The sequence below is a fragment of the Oncorhynchus kisutch genome, linkage group LG28 (genome assembly GCF_002021735.2).
Source record: "Oncorhynchus kisutch isolate 150728-3 linkage group LG28, Okis_V2, whole genome shotgun sequence".
NCBI classification, from domain to species: Eukaryota; Metazoa; Chordata; class Actinopteri; order Salmoniformes; family Salmonidae; genus Oncorhynchus; species Oncorhynchus kisutch.
The window spans coordinates 16,637,797-16,653,884 of NC_034201.2; the positions used below are offsets into that span (position 1 = coordinate 16,637,797).

A 16,088-nucleotide genomic window follows, 5' to 3' on the forward strand; every position below is an offset into this window, starting at 1 on the left:
GCCCCGACCCTCCCCAGCTGACCTCCAAGTTGACCTCTCAGAGCAGCTTACAGCACAAAATAAGATTGGCAACCTGCGAACAACCTTGCTCACTTAAACACTCCGTTATAGAAATACTTCTGAGATTTTGAAGTTGCGGAAACCATTTATAAGTCTCTGTGTCCAATATGAAGGAAGTTAGAGGTAGTTTTGCGAACCAATCCTAACTAACATTAGCACAATGACTGGAAGCTAGTTCATCTGACTCTGGGGAGGCAGATAAATCCCCAATTTTAATGTATATGTCCCTATAACACCCACACCGTGCATGGAAACGCACCCACACCTGTGTTTCCTTGAACATGGCTTTAGTACACACGCACGCACGCACACGCACTCACGCACACGCACGTGCACGCACACACTGTGCACACACACACACACACAACCCTGCTGACCTGTCTATCTGTTGTGAACTCTCCAGTCCCAGGTCCTCCAGCTGGTATCAAAGCTGTGCCCTCATCTCCCAGCAGTGTGGTCGTGTCCTGGCTACCCCCCCATAAACCCAATGGTGTCATCCGCAAGTACACCATCTACTGCTCCAGCCCAGGCTCCGGACAGCCGGTAAGTACCACTGAGAGGGGAGAGTGTGGGATGGGGGAGGCGCAGTTACAGGTATTGGAGAGGCAGATAATTAAGGACCTAACGACAAAACATGATGTGAATGCATGATATAGCACTTGATGGATAATTCATTAGTAATCATCACTCAGTGTGTGTGTGTGTGTGTGTGTGTGTGTGTGTGTGTGTGTGTGTGTGTGTGTGTGTGTGTGTGTGTGTGGTGTGTGTGTGTGTGTGTGTGTTTGTTCGGGTGTGTCTCTCTCTCTCTCTGTGTTTGCTCCGTCACTTTATTTCCTGCCCCCCCAGATGAACAGATGTGGTTGTCTTGGCAACGTGATGAGACGTAGATATGCAAATTAAGTGGAGAACAAGCTCCCACATGCACACTGCAGCATCAGGAGCTCTCACACCCAGGCCTGCACTAGTGATGCAGATTTCACACAGATTTCACACTATGCTCACACACACACATACACATATACATTAAAATCCTGCTATCATGGAAGAATCCCACTTTCTTATCATTCACAAATCCTCACCCCCCCCCCTCTCTCTCTCTCTCTGCATGAGTACCATGTGAATGAGTATGGAGGAGGGAGGGAGGGTATCCGTCACACTGAGATGAGAGTGCTTTTGTTCCTCTTTTCATTATGTCCCTGTATCGCGCCCTGAATCACCACGACACTGCTGCCTCCACACTGGAGGAATGTTCTAATGTTCCTGTTACTCACCCCCCCAGAGCCCCACATTCACCCCTTCTCCCTCCTCCCCTCCCTTCTTCTCTCTATCCCTCTGTCATACCCACTCTCCAGCAAGCCTGGGTAGAGGCTGAGATAGGGAGGGAGAGAGAAAGAGAGAACAAGGTAAATGAGGCAAATGGAAAAAGAGGCGAAGATGGGTATTGAGTGATGAACAGATGAGGGAGGTGGTGCATGTGTGTGTGTACGTGCCTACATACATGCATGAGTTATACTCCTTAGTTCTAACCCTCTTTGAAGCCATCTGAGCTTTCCCTCATGCCATTAGACCATAGATGCCAAGCTGCCCCTCCAGAGTGCTACCGTACCATGGTATCATACAATGTTAGTAATCTAACCACTATCTTTCTCCCCCAGGCTCCCAGTGAGTATGAGACCAACCCAGAGATGTTGTTCTACAGGATCACCCATCTGACCCGCGGTAAACAGTACCTCATCTGGGCCGCCGCTGTGACAACCGCTGGCCGCGGCAACATCAGCGAAAAGGTCACCGTGGAGCCTGCTGGGAAAGGTGAGGGAGAAGGGGATGAGGGGTAATAGGGGGGGGGGGGATTTTTCTAAAGGTTATTAAGATAACTAAAAAAAGAGGAATAAGTATTGCAGAAATACACAGAGGGGTTTAATCTGTCTCTCTCTACCTTTCTTCTCTCTTCTCTTCCCCAATCTCACTATCTCTCCCATTCTCTTCTTCTCTCTCTCTGTCTCTGTCTCTGTCTCTCTCTTTCTGTCTCTCTCTCTCTTTCTCTCTCTCTCTCTCTCTCTCTCTCTCTCTCTCTTTCTCTCTCTCTCTCTCTCTTTCTCTCTCTCTTTCTCTCTCTCTCTCTCTCTCTCTTTCTCTCTCTCTCTCTCTTTCTTTCTTTCTTTCTTGCTTTCTTTCTTTCTTTCTCTCTCTCTCCTCTCTCCCTCTCTTTTTTTTCTTTCTCTCTCTCTCTCTCTCTCTCTCTCTGTCCTATTGACTGACAGCTGTAGTATTGATTGAGGGCTGGCGGTGTAGCAGGAAACACTGTTGTTAATTATGTGGTGATGAACAGGGGAGGGGGGAGAGACAGGAATCAATACAAGGGAGAATCTATGGAGTATAGATAGACAGAGAGAGATGGAGGGCTGGGAGGGAAAGGGGGGAGGGCACTACAGCACTCTGCTCTCATAACAGTGGGTAAAAGGCTACCCTCCAGGCTAACCTACTCAATACCAAGCTCACTCAGCAAACACTAGAGACAAACGCTTACACATCAGAAAATAGAGCAGGGAAGTTAGACTGTGAGGGATGTGTTTGTCTGGCTGTGAGTGTGCCTGGGTGCTTAAGTGTGTGTATGTCTGTGTGTGTGTCTGTGTGATATCCAGTTTAAGCTGTGTACCCTGTGTCTGCAGCCCCAGCTAAGATCCTGTCGTTCGGGGGCACAGTGACCACTCCCTGGATGAAGGAGATCTGTTTGCCTTGCAGCTCAGTGGGAGAACCCACCCCCACCTTCAAATGGACCAAAGACAGGTCAGAACTCTCCCAACTCATCCTTAATAGAAGCAATAGAAGCAATAGAAGTGGGAACTTTAGACTTGATGCCAATGCTGGATTTGGTCGGGGTTAAGTCTACCAGACCGGTGTTTAGCTTGGTGTATTATGCTAAGTCTAACTGTGATCCTCTATGTGTGTGTATCAGTGAGTACACGGCTATTCCTGTGACTGTGGATGGACAGCGTCAGATCCTGTCCAATGGTTCTCTAGTGCTACGTTCCGTCAAAGCTGAGGATTCTGGGTACTACACGTGCACGGCCACCAACACGCTGGGCTTTGACACCATCATTGTCAACCTGCTGGTGCAAGGTGAGCTGGGATACGCTGGGCTAATGTGTGTATGGTTGTGGAGACATCTGAGTACCTTTTGGGATTGTCTCAGATTGTCTTCTCTGTGTTCCTCTGACTGTGTGTCTGTATCATCCCTCTGGTCTGTCTATCTGGTATCTCTGGTCTGTCTATCTGGTATCTCTGGTTTCTCTATCTGGTATCTCTGGTTTCTCTATCTGGTATCTCTGGTCTGTCTATCTGGTATCTCTGGTTTCTCTATCTGGTATCTCTGGTCTGTCTATCTGGTATCTCTGGTTTCTCTATCTGGTATCTCTGGTCTGTCTATCTGGTATCTCTGGTTTCTCTATCTGGTATCTCTGGTCTCTCTATCTGGTTCCTCTGGCCTCTCTACCTGCTCACTGTAAGTGTGTGCTGTTTGTGCCTGGTCTATGTGATGCTGATTGGCTCTTACTGTGTGATCGCTCTGTATGTCCAGTTCCTCCAGACCAGCCCCGTCTGACCGTCTCCACCACCTCTACCTCTTCCATCACCCTGGCCTGGATACCTGGGGACAACGGAGGCAGCTCCATCAGAGGTACTCCCCTCCACTCCCTCCACCTGGGCATTAGTAAATCAGGATCAGTCAATATACCTTTTTGTCTATTTGTGTGATTTGGTCCTAATGTCCACTCCTAATGTCTGTCATACTCACAGCAGCAGAATGTATCACAGAGGGGGTTTTAAATCCTTTATATCCCCCCTTGGTGTTAAAGGGGTGTAACAGCAGTTAGAGTTGACCTGATTTTGCCTGGGATTATACTCTAATTGACAGACATGTACAGTATTTCATTGTTATTTAAATTGTGTCTTTGTATATTTAGCAGATGATAAGTGAACGTTAAATCGATGGTGTCTGTCCCTGTGTGTCCTCAGGTTTTGTCCTGCAGTACTCGGTAGACAACACAGAGGAGTGGAGGGATGTGTTCATTACTTCCACTGAGCGTTCCTTCAGGCTGGACAACCTGCGCTGTGGCACCTGGTACAAGGTCAAACTGGCAGCCAAGAACAGTGTGGGTTCAGGACGCATCTCTGAGATCATCGAGGCCAAGACGCACGGACGAGGTGAGGGGAAAGGAAGGATCATGAGGGGAGGAGGGAAGGAGAAAGAGGGACATTTTAAAATGGCATGACTTACATTTGACCTCACATCATGTGTTGCACATAAACCACATCAACACTCTTAACACACTGACTTCAATACTCCCAGTCTGACAGTCTATCCCCCTGTCTCTCCTCTTGCCCTGCAGAGCCTGCGTTCAACAAGGAGCAGCCCCTGCTCACCCACATCAACTCCACCCACGCGGGGCTCAACCTGCAGGGCTGGACCAGCGGCGGCTGCCCCATCACCGCTCTGCTGCTGGACTTCCGGCCCAAGGGCACGTGGGCCTGGCAGAGCCTGAAGGCCAACGCCACAGCCCAGCTCTTCCTCAGCGAGCTGCGGGAGGCCACCTGGTACGAACTGAAGATGAAGGCCTGCAACAGTGCCGGCTGTGGGAACCAGAGCTCCCAGTTCGCCACCACAGACTACGATGGCAGTGAGTCACTTCCTGCTTCTACTAGATACTTGCTCTCACTTCCTGCTTTGACATTTACATGACATTCTAGCAGACTCTCTTATTGAAAGCGACTCACAGTCATCAAAGAGAAGGGAAAGGGAGGGAGGAAGGAAGGAAGGAAGGAAGGAAGGAAGGAAGGAAGGAAGGAAGGAAGGAAGGAAGGAAGGAAGGAAGGAAGGAAGGAAGGAAGGAAGGAAGGAAGGAAGGAAGGAAGGAAGGAAGGAAGGAAGGAAGGAAGCCAAAACCCACGGATGAGAGAGGGAGGGAGGAAGAAAAGTAGAGAGGGTGAAGTAGAATCTGAGTGGGCATGAAAGTAGTAATAAAAACAGTCCTTTAATCTACCTCTGACCCCCTTCCCCTCCCTCTCTCTGTCCCTCTCACCCCTTCTCTTCCTCCCAGGTACCATCCCTCCTATAAACTCGGCCCAGGAGGACAGAGACGATGTGAAGAAGCTGTTCTCCATAGGCTCTCCTGTCATCCTGGTCACCCTGGGCGTCGCCCTGCTCTTCATCATCCGCAAGAAACGCAAGGAGAAGAGACTGAAACGACTCAGAGGTGAGAGACATAGTCAAGGAGAAGAGACTGAAACAACTCAGAGGTGAGAGACATAGTCAAGGAGAAGAGACTGAAACGACTCAGAGGTGAGAGACATAGTCAAGGAGAAGAGACTGAAACAACTCAGAGGTGAGAGACATAGTCAAGGAGAAGAGACTGAAACGACTCAGAGGTGAGAGACATAGTCAAGGAGAAGAGACTGAAACGACTCAGAGGTGAGAGACATAGGCAAGGAGAAGAGACTGAAACGACTCAGAGGTGAGAGACATAGTCAAGGAGAAGAGACTGAAACGACTCAGAGGTGAGAGACATAGTCAAGGAGAAGAGACTGAAACGACTCAGAGGTGAGAGACAAAGGCAAGGAGAAGAGACTGAAACGACTCAGAGGTGAGAGACAGGCAAGGAGAAGAGACTGAAACGACTCAGAGGTGAGAGACATAGTCAAGGAGAAGAGACTGAAACGACTCAGAGGTGAGAGACAGTCAAGGAAGGAGAAAGAGAAGGAAAGAAGGGGGAGGGGAGAAACAGAGAGGGAGAGAAATAATTGCTTGGTGGGGGTGAGTAAGTATCTCAGAAGCACTAAAGGTAACAGGTCAAAACAGTTGACCTAATCCACATGATGATCCATCATATCTAGTAACGATATTTGTGTTTGTTTTCACAGATGCTAAGAGCCTTGCAGAGATGCTTATCAGGCAAGGATAATACACTTGATTGATTGGTGCCTGTGGTTGTGGATGTGCCATATTCTAGTGGACCTTGATGGATATTTGAATACACCTCTCAGTCCCAGTAAACTCTGTTAAAGTTTCACCAATATACCCCAGTTCTATATGTACTGTATGTAAGTACTGCTGATGTGACAGTGGATCCAGTCTAAGAATGTTTCTTGTTTTGTGTGTTGAGCAGTAAGAACAACCGCAGCATGGACACCCCAGTGAAGGGTCCTCCCCAGGGCCCCCGGCTCCACATCGACATACCCCGTGTCCAGCTGCTCATCGAGGACAAGGAGGGGATCAAACAGATAGGTCAGTATGGACACACTGCAGCCAATCAGATTGATCAGACAGAATATCGTCCAATTAGATAGCCTGCAGTTACAGTACACTAACTAACCTATTATATATAAACTATTATTCTCAAGTTACTAAATACATATTGATAGAGTGTGATTTACAATCAGCCTATGAGGAGAACATCTGACAAGGGAGATGAATTGTGTATCACAGATATTTTTGCACAACGGTCATAATATATTTTAGTCATCCCCTGCCTCCAATAGGTGAGGACAAGGCAGCGGCCCCAGTGACGGACAGCGAGTTCAGCCAATCGGTGAATCCACAGAGCTTCTGCACGGGCGTGTCTCTGCACCACCCCGCCCTCATCCAGAACACAGGGCCATTGATTGACATGTCAGACATCCGCCCTGGAACCAGTGAGTACTTCACATACAGTAGGATGTGCATAGAATGGAAAGATGTCACATTACAGTGTAATGTGTAGAAGTTAACTGGATCTGACACCCAAAGTGGTTATAAAGCACCATTAATGTTGTACATGCTGATTAGAACTGATATGAATAGCATCCTCTCACCATCCTCATATCCTCTCCTCAGACCCAGTGTCGAGGAAGAGTGTGAAGTCGGCCCACAGCTCCAGGAACCGTTACTCCAGCCAGTGGACCTTGAGCAGGCCGGGCCAGAGCCAATCAACAGCCTCCGCAAGAACTCTGACCTCTGACTGGCGCACCATGGGCTCTCACGGCATCACCGCCACCGAGAGTGACAGCTACAGCGCCAGCCTGTCGCAGGACACTGGTGGGTACCGCCCAGCTCTGGCAACAACGCCATTAAGACCCATCATTAAGACATCTATCTTTTACATCCCCAAACCAGACCTGTAGGATACCTTGAAAGACCTACTGACACATCTGTACTGTATGCAAACTTCATATTGTATTATTTAATATGGTATCTCATATATTGTTTCTCCAGATAAGGGTCGTAACAGCATGGTGTCCACAGAGAGTGCGTCGTCTACGTACGAGGAGCTAGCGCGGGCCTACGAACACGCCAAACTGGAGGAGCACCTGCAGCATGCCAAGTTCACTATCACAGAATGTTTCATCTCCGACAGCTCCTCTGATCAGATGACCACTGGCACCAACGACCCGGCCGACAGCATGACATCACTCAGCACGCCGTCCGAAACAGGCCTTTGTCGCTTCACCGCCTCGCCACCCAAACCCCAAGACTATGACCGCGGCAGACCTACCAATGTGGCCGTGCCCATCCCCCACCGCGCCAACAAGAGTGAGTACAGAGAGCCACCCTGACAGGCACAGTGGCACCATAATATACTGTGCCACAGGCTGTACATCTCAACATGCCCTCCCTCTCTCTGTTCTGTCCTCATCACTAGGTGAATTCTGCAACCTCCCACTCTACATGAAGACAGACCCTTTCTTCAGGAAACAGGCAGAACTGCATGACCCGTGCCCTGCTGTACCGCCCCGGGAGGCCTCCATCCGCAGCCTGGCACAGCGGGCGTACCACACCCAGGGCCGTCACATGACTCTGGACCCGTCCAAGCAGCAGGCCCTGACGCTGGGACACTCTGGGCTGGCCAGCCTGGGTGTGAGCTCAGGTACTGCCACCCTGCCCCAGAGGACTCTCACTATGCCCAGCTCCAACCCTGCAGCCACAGCCTCCACCTCCAGCACCAGCAGTAATCCCACTGGCTCCAGCACCAAGATGGGGGGCTCCAGAGACTCACTGCTAGAGAACAGCTCCTCAGCGTTGGGCAGACTGCAGAAGCAAGGGGTCGGGGCCTACTCTAAGTCTTACACACTGGTGTAGCTACTAGCCCCCCTTCTCTCTCTCAAAGACTATACACTCCTGTCTGGCCCGGCCCCACACCAGTGTTCTACACATCAGGTCAGGGTGGGTATGTAGTGCAGTGCAGTGCAGCAGGTGTCCCCAGCTAACAGCTAACTACTGTAACAGCTAATTACCCAGTAGCTTGAGTAGTCTTTATTCTGACCTTGGATTCTGCCTCCCAGGAATGACCAGAGACCATTGTAACCTGCCTGATTCATGCTCACCTGGACCTGTATAAAACAAACTACTATCTACTGAATACCAGTTAGCCTGCTGCCATGCTAGCATGCTGCTCAGTATCCGGGGACGTATCCACACACACACACACACACAGAGGAAGACCTGGAGCTGTTCTCCAAGGTCATTTCAAACCAATTGAGTATTACTGAGGAGCTAAATGGTGAAAGCTCACTGCTCGTGCTGATGAAGTCAATGATAGCAGAGGAGTCTGGGCTAAAAGCAGTGTTGATCACACACACACATACATTATGCTGCCCTCCATGGTTTGAGCAGAAGCTCCTGCAGGACTTCCAGTTTTATCCCCTCTAGTCTCGTCTCACTCTCTCTGTCTCCACGTCCAGTCTCACTCTCCATCGGCAGTTACTCTCTCTCTCTCTGTGGATTCCATAAGGAAGGGTTTCAGGTTCACCTCACTCAGAATTTTAAGTTCGTATTTTTAGCACATTTATTGTTGATATGTCCCACCCTCCCCTCCTCTTTCCCAACTCAACATTATCCGATAGCTTTTGACCGAAACATGACAACCCAAATAACCCAGCAATGATTTGAAAACATCAGGGCTCTCGCAATACAAACAAATATAGAATATTTGGTATTTTAAAGATTTTACGTATATATTTCTATATAAGTATATTATGTCATTTAAGTGAAATTATGGCAAAGAATAAAACTATACAACCATTTAAATGTTTTAAAAACTATAAGAATGAGACAATCGCTCAATCATGTGAAGAGCAGGGAAAATGAAAGAGGAGAAAAGAATAGAAGAGTATTATGAAGAGGGAGGAGCACGTGTATATAGAGGGTGTTCTTTATGTTACTGTAGACAGGCTGAGAGGAATGAGGTGACTTCCTTTTCAGACAGGAAGTGTCTATCTCAAAGCCCCCTATTAGTTAGTATCTTATAAGATCGTCAGTGATTGGTTGGTGTACTTACTTTCAGAAGCCAAATCATTTCCTCTGAAGACGGGTGTATCCAGGGCGACCTACACTGTTGACACTGTTGTCTATCATCTCTCTGCTTTCGTTCACCTGTTACTTGAGTAAACAGAGGCCATGACCTCTCAGGGCCTCAGGTATGGGCATTTGACCTTTGACCTGTGGTAGCAGCGGGGTTACAGAGTCACTGTGAGTGGAGCAGAAGTCAGGGATCAGAGCACGGCTACTGTACCCACACATAGCTACCACACAGAGTGTACACCAGTAGCCCTGTGACGTCTACCAACCTCTCAGCCCATGTATTACTGTCTCCCTCCTTCCAATACACAATGGCCGCCAAGACACCAAGGAGGATGATCATGTGAAGTAAGTTAATTGTCTAGTTTACCAGAGAGACGTTACCAGTTTGAATATGATAAGATGATGTGCAGTCAGTGGTCTATTGGTGTCTCTGTTGCTGCCCTGTCTGAAGTACTGTATATTTCCCACTTCTTTCTCCATCCCCAATATCCATGTCCATCCTCATCCCCTGCACCATTTTGTGCTACTACATGTACATCAAAACAGGAACTTGTTGGAATGTCTATTGAAGTATTGCCATTCAAGTGTTTTGTCGTTTCTTTTGTTTTTGGATTATTTGTCCATCTGTTGATTTTTAATTGAATATGTTTGTTTTTGCTTGTTTATTTATTTGTATTTTTTGGGTTCCAGAGGCCAGACAGTACTGAGGCATAACACACCTATGATTTCGGCCAGCTTTAACCAAGTCAAATCAGGGACTCGCTCTTTAGGTCACACCAGAGCCATGTATTTAGAATGCAGGGCCAATGCGGTTTCTGCATTATGATGCATTTACATGACACTTCAACATTCTATGGCAGCCATGTTAGCTCCCCATTACATGGGGAATATTTTTAGCAATGCTATGTAACTGAATGTCTAGAATTCCAAAAGTTGTTTGAACTCTCTATATACAGTGGGGAGAACAAGTATTTGATACACTGCCGATTTGGCAGGTTTTCCTACTTACAAAGCATGTAGAGGTCTGTAATTTTTATCATAGGTACACTTCAACTGTGGGAGGCGGAATCTAAAACAAAAATCCAGAAAATCACATTGTATGATTTTTAAGTAATTCATTTGCATTTTATTTCATGACATAAGTATTTGATCACCTACCAACCAGTAAGAATTCCGGCTCTCACAGACCTGTTAGTTTTTCTTTAAGAAGCCTTCCTGTTCTCCACTCATTTCCTGTATTAACTGCACCTGTTTGAACTCGTTACCTGTATAAAGGGCACCTGTCCACACACTCAATCAAACAGACTCCAACCTCTCCACAATGGCCAAGACCAGAGAGCTGTGTAAGGACTTCAGGGATAAATTTGTAGACCTTCACAAGGCTGGGATGGGGTACAGGACAATAGACAAGCAGCTTGGTGGAAAGACAACAACTGTTGGCGCAATTATTTGAAAATGAAAGAAGTTCAAGATGACCCTCGGTCTGGGGCTCCATGCAAGATCTCACCTCTTGGGGCATCAATGATCATGAGGAAGGTGAGGGATCAGCCCAGAACTACACGGCAGGACCTGCTCAATGACCTGAAGAGAGCTGGGACCACAGTCTCAAAGAACCAATAGTAACACACTACGCCGTCATGGATTAAAATCCTGCAGCGCACGCAAGGTCCCCCTGCTCAAGCCAGCGCATGTCCAGGCCCGTCTGAAGTTTGCCAATGACCATCTGGATGATCCAAAGGAGGAATGGGAGAAGGTCATGTATCGTGAGATCTAGGCCAACAACCTCCTTCCCTCAGTAAGAGCATTGAAGATGGGTCATGGCTGGGTCTTCCAGCATGACAATGACCCGAAACACACAGCCAGGGCAACTAAGGAGTGGCTCCGTAAGAAGCATCTCAATGTCCTGGAGTGGCCTAGCCAGTCTCCAGACCTGAACCCAATAGAAAATCTTTGGAGGGAGCTGAAAGTCCGTATTGCCCAGCGACAGCCCCGAAACCTGAATGATCTGGAGAAGGTCTGTATGGAGGAGTGGGCCAAAATCCCTGCTGCAGTGTGTGCAAACCTGGTCAAGAACTACAGGAAACGTATGATCTCTGTAATTGCAAACAAAGGTTTCTGTACCAAATATTAAGTTCTGTTTTTCTGATGTATCAAATACTTATGTCATGGAATAAAATGCTAATTAATTGCTTAAAAATCATACAATGTGATTTTCTGGATTTTTGTTTTAGATTCCGTCTCTCATAGTTGAAGTGTACCTATGATGATAAATGACAGACCTCTACATGCTTTGTAAGTAGGAAACACTGCCGATTTTGCAGGTTATCAAATACTTGTTCTCCCCACTGTATATGTCTCTGGGTCACACACACTGAAGTTGTGTGTGTCTATACTAGACAGGGTCAGGAAAAGCGGACCCTCCCAACCAGCTCTCCCTAGTCAACTCCCTGCCACCTTGGACATACAGTATATACACTACCCCTGGCAGTATTGTTTTAGAAATTAACTCTTGTACATAAAACACAGTTTTGTATGAAGAGCTATTTTCGTCAGAATAAAATAGGGCAAGATCAGGGTTGAATCATGCCCCACTTCAAAATGAAAAATATTGATTTGATAAACATTCATTTCGACATTGGGCAACAAATCTTTTTTTCTCTATTCCCTTCATGTTTTTTATACTAATTTGTTGAATTTTTATGCTTTTTTTAAAGGTATTTTGATGTTGTCATTTGTCCTGTTCACTTTTTTAATGATTTTTTTGTATTTTGTTCATCCTCAAAAATGACATTGCATGCTTGGTAAAAGGGGAAAAGGTGAGGGAAAGAAATGTACAAAAAATTTAAATTTGAAGAAAAGAAAATGTTGAGAGGATTCCAAACATTCGTTTGAGTTGCTTCTAATAGCAATTGCTTGTCTTTAAAAGAACATTTTCTATGAAAAGTAATGAAAAAAACGAACAAAAAGAGTATTCTAACACCTTGTGCAATAAAGCTATCTTTCTATATGCCATGGCTTCTGTCATTCTTAATAGACTTGCCTGCTACGCTAGCAACAAACACTTGCCTGCTACGCTAGCAACAAACACTTGCCTGAAGACAAATGTTGTTATTATACTGCTCTGTTAGCTACATACTTCAGTCTGAGACTTCAAGTGTTGAAGTCGTTTGTGGTGTCAACATGACGGTGTTGTACAAAGCAATGTCATCTTTGATTGGATCATCTCTAACCAATCAGAGTAACAAAGCTAATGGCGAATTTTCAAAATGCCGCTTTACCCACGTGGGCTCTGGCCCAACCCCATCGGTTTCTGGGACAAACCAGAACGGTCAGAATGTGTTTGTGTTTAGAAATCGTCAAGGAGGTACTCAGATGCAGACTCATTGCGGAGAAGAAACAAACTTCCTTGAGCGTGGCGTAGCGTTTGGCCGGAACAAGGAGTTTGGGTAGCCAGGCAAAACAAACTACCACATTCTGCTAGTGTTGGGAACAGGAATCAGAACTAGAACCAAAGAATAATCAAGATGGATAATAATTAAACCACAACGAAAATGAAAAAGCATCAATAGCAATAATACATTCTAATTGAAAAATCATGTAGCATGTGATTGTTTTTACTGTTGAATCCGTTCCTTAAGCTTCTGACTATACATGTTCATTCTGGTGATAGACTGAAGCATGCTGCAACCCACAATCAGGTTCTCATATTTTATTAGGCACACGCATTTTCTCCCATGTACAGCCTGGAAAGCTATTTAGTGTCAGCCTGGGTCCACCAATCTACCATCACTCAATAATGTTCAATGTGTCAATTATACCGAACACAAATATCAATGCAACATGTAAAGTGTTGGTCCCATGTTTTATGAGCTGAAATGATCCCAGAAATGTTCCATGGGATGGTTTGTTTATGGTTAATGGGATGGTTTGTTTATGGGTAATGGGATGGTTTGTTTGTGGTTAATGGGATGGTTTGTTTGTGGGTAATGGGATGGTTTGTTTGTGGTTAATGGGATGGTTTGTTTATGGTTAATGGGATGGTTTGTTTATGGTTAATGGGATGGTTTGTTTGTGGTTAATGGGATGGTTTGTTTATGGTTAATGGGATGGTTTGTTTGTGGGTAATGGGATGGTTTGTTTATGGTTAATGGGATGGTTTGTTTATGGTTAATGGGATGGTTTGTTTGTTTGTGGTTAATGGGATGGTTTGTTTATGGTTAATGGGATGGTTTGTTTGTGGGTAATGGGATGGTTTGTTTGTGGTTAATGGGATGGTTTGTTTATGGTTAATGGGATGGTTTGTTTGTGGGTAATGGGATGGTTTGTTTGTGGTTAATGGGATGGTTTGTTTGTGGGTAATGGGATGGTTTGTTTGTGGGTAATGGGATGGTTTGTTTATGGGTAATGGTATGGTTTGTTTGTGGGTAATGGGATGGTTTGTTTATGGTTAATGGGATGGTTTGTTTATGGTTAATGGGATGGTTTGTTTATGGTTAATGGGATGGTTTGTTTGTGGGTAATGGGATGGTTTGTTTGTGGGTAATGGGATGGTTTGTTTGTGGGTAATGGGATGGTTTGTTTATGGTTAATGGGATGGTTTGTTTATGGTTAATGGGATGGTTTGTTTGTGGTTAATGGGATGGTTTGTTTATGGTTAATGGGATGGTTTGTTTGTGGGTAATGGGATGGTTTGTTTATGGTTAATGGGATGGTTTGTTTATGGTTAATGGGATGGTTTGTTTATGGTTAATGGGATGGTTTGTTTGTTTGTGGTTAATGGGATGGTTTGTTTATGGTTAATGGGATGGTTTGTTTGTGGGTAATGGGATGGTTTGTTTGTGGTTAATGGGATGGTTTGTTTGTGGGTAATGGGATGGTTTGTTTGTGGTTAATGGGATGGTTTGTTTGTGGTTAATGGGATGGTTTGTTTATGGTTAATGGGATGGTTTGTTTGTGGGTAATGGGATGGTTTGTTTGTGGTTAATGGGATGGTTTGTTTGTGGGTAATGGGATGGTTTGTTTGTGGGTAATGGGATGGTTTGTTTATGGGTAATGGGATGGTTTGTTTATGGTTAATGGGATGGTTTGTTTATGGTTAATGGGATGGTTTGTTTGTTTATGGTTAATGGGATGGTTTGTTTGTTTATGGTTAATGGGATGGTTTGTTTGTGGGTAATGGGATGGTTGGTTTATGGTTAATGGGATGGTTGGTTGGTTGGTTTGTGGTTAATGGGATGGTTGGTTTATGGTTAATGGGATGGTTGGTTGGTTTGTGGTTAATGGGATGGTTGGTTGGTTTGTGGTTAATGGGATGGTTTGTTTATGGTTAATGGGATGGTTGGTTAATGGGATGGTTGGTTTGTGGTTAATGGGATGGTTTGTTGGTGGTTAATGGGATGGTTTGTTTGTGGTTAAAAGGATGGTTTGGTTGTGGTTAAAAGGATGGTTTGTTTGTGGTTAAAGGGATGGTTTCTTTGTGGTTAAAGGGATGGTTTGTTTATGGTTAATGGGATGGTTGGTTTGTGGTAAAAAGGATGCTTTGTTTGTTTGTGGTTAATGGGATGGTTTGTTTGTGGTTAATGGGATGGTTTGTTTATGGTTAATGGGATGGTTTGTTTATGGTTAATGGGATGGTTTGTTTGTTTGTGGTTAATGGGATGGTTTGTTTATGGTTAATGGGATGGTTTGTTTGTGGGTAATGGGATGGTTTGTTTGTGGTTAATGGGATGGTTTGTTTATGGTTAATGGGATGGTTTGTTTGTGGGTAATGGGATGGTTTGTTTGTGGTTAATGGGATGGTTTGTTTGTGGGTAATGGGATGGTTTGTTTGTGGGTAATGGGATGGTTTGTTTGTGGGTAATGGGATGGTTTGTTTGTGGGTAATGGGATGGTTTGTTTGTGGGTAATGGGATGGTTTGTTTATGGTTAATCGGATGGTTTGTTTATGGTTAATGGGATGGTTTGTTTGTGGTTAATGGGATGGTTTGTTTGTGGGTAATGGGATGGTTTGTTTATGGGTAATGGGATGGTTTGTTTATGGGTAATGGGATGGTTTGTTTATGGTTAATGGGATGATTTGTTTATGGTTAATGGGATGGTTTGTTTGTTTATGGTTAATGGGATGGTTTGTTTGTTTATGGTTAATGGGATGGTTTGTTTGTGGGTAATGGGATGGTTGGTTGGTTGGTTTGTGGTTAATGGGATGGTTGGTTTATGGTTAATGGGATGGTTGGTTTATGGTTAATGGGATGGTTGGTTGGTTTGTGGTTAATGGGATGGTTGGTTGGTTTGTGGTTAATGGGATGGTTTGTTTATGGTTAATGGGATGGTTGGTTTATGGTTAATGGGATGGTTGGTTTGTGGTTAATGGGATGGTTTGTTGGTGGTTAATGGGATGGTTTGTTTGTGGTTAAAAGGATGGTTTGGTTGTGGTTAAAAGGATGGTTGTTTGTGGTTAAAGGGATGGTTTCTTTGTGGTTAAAGGGATGGTTTGTTTATGGTTAATGGGATGGTTGGTTTGTGGTAAAAAGGATGCTTTGTTTGTTTGTGGTTAATGGGATGGTTTGTTTGTGGTTAATGGGATGGTTTGTTTGTGGTTAATGGGATGGTTTGTTTGTGGGTAATGGGATGGTTTGTTTGTGGGTAATGGGATGGTTTGTTTATGGGTAATGGGATGGTTTGTTTATGGTTAATGGGA

The 16,088-nt window shown here is 45.3% G+C and overlaps 1 pseudogene; it reads left to right on the forward strand.

Annotated features, from left to right (window-relative positions):
* LOC109884590 (Down syndrome cell adhesion molecule-like protein 1 homolog) overlaps window positions 1–10,918 on the forward strand; it is a 92,663-nt pseudogene extending 81,745 nt beyond the window's left edge.
* Window positions 10,919–16,088: the final 5,170 nt, after the last annotated feature.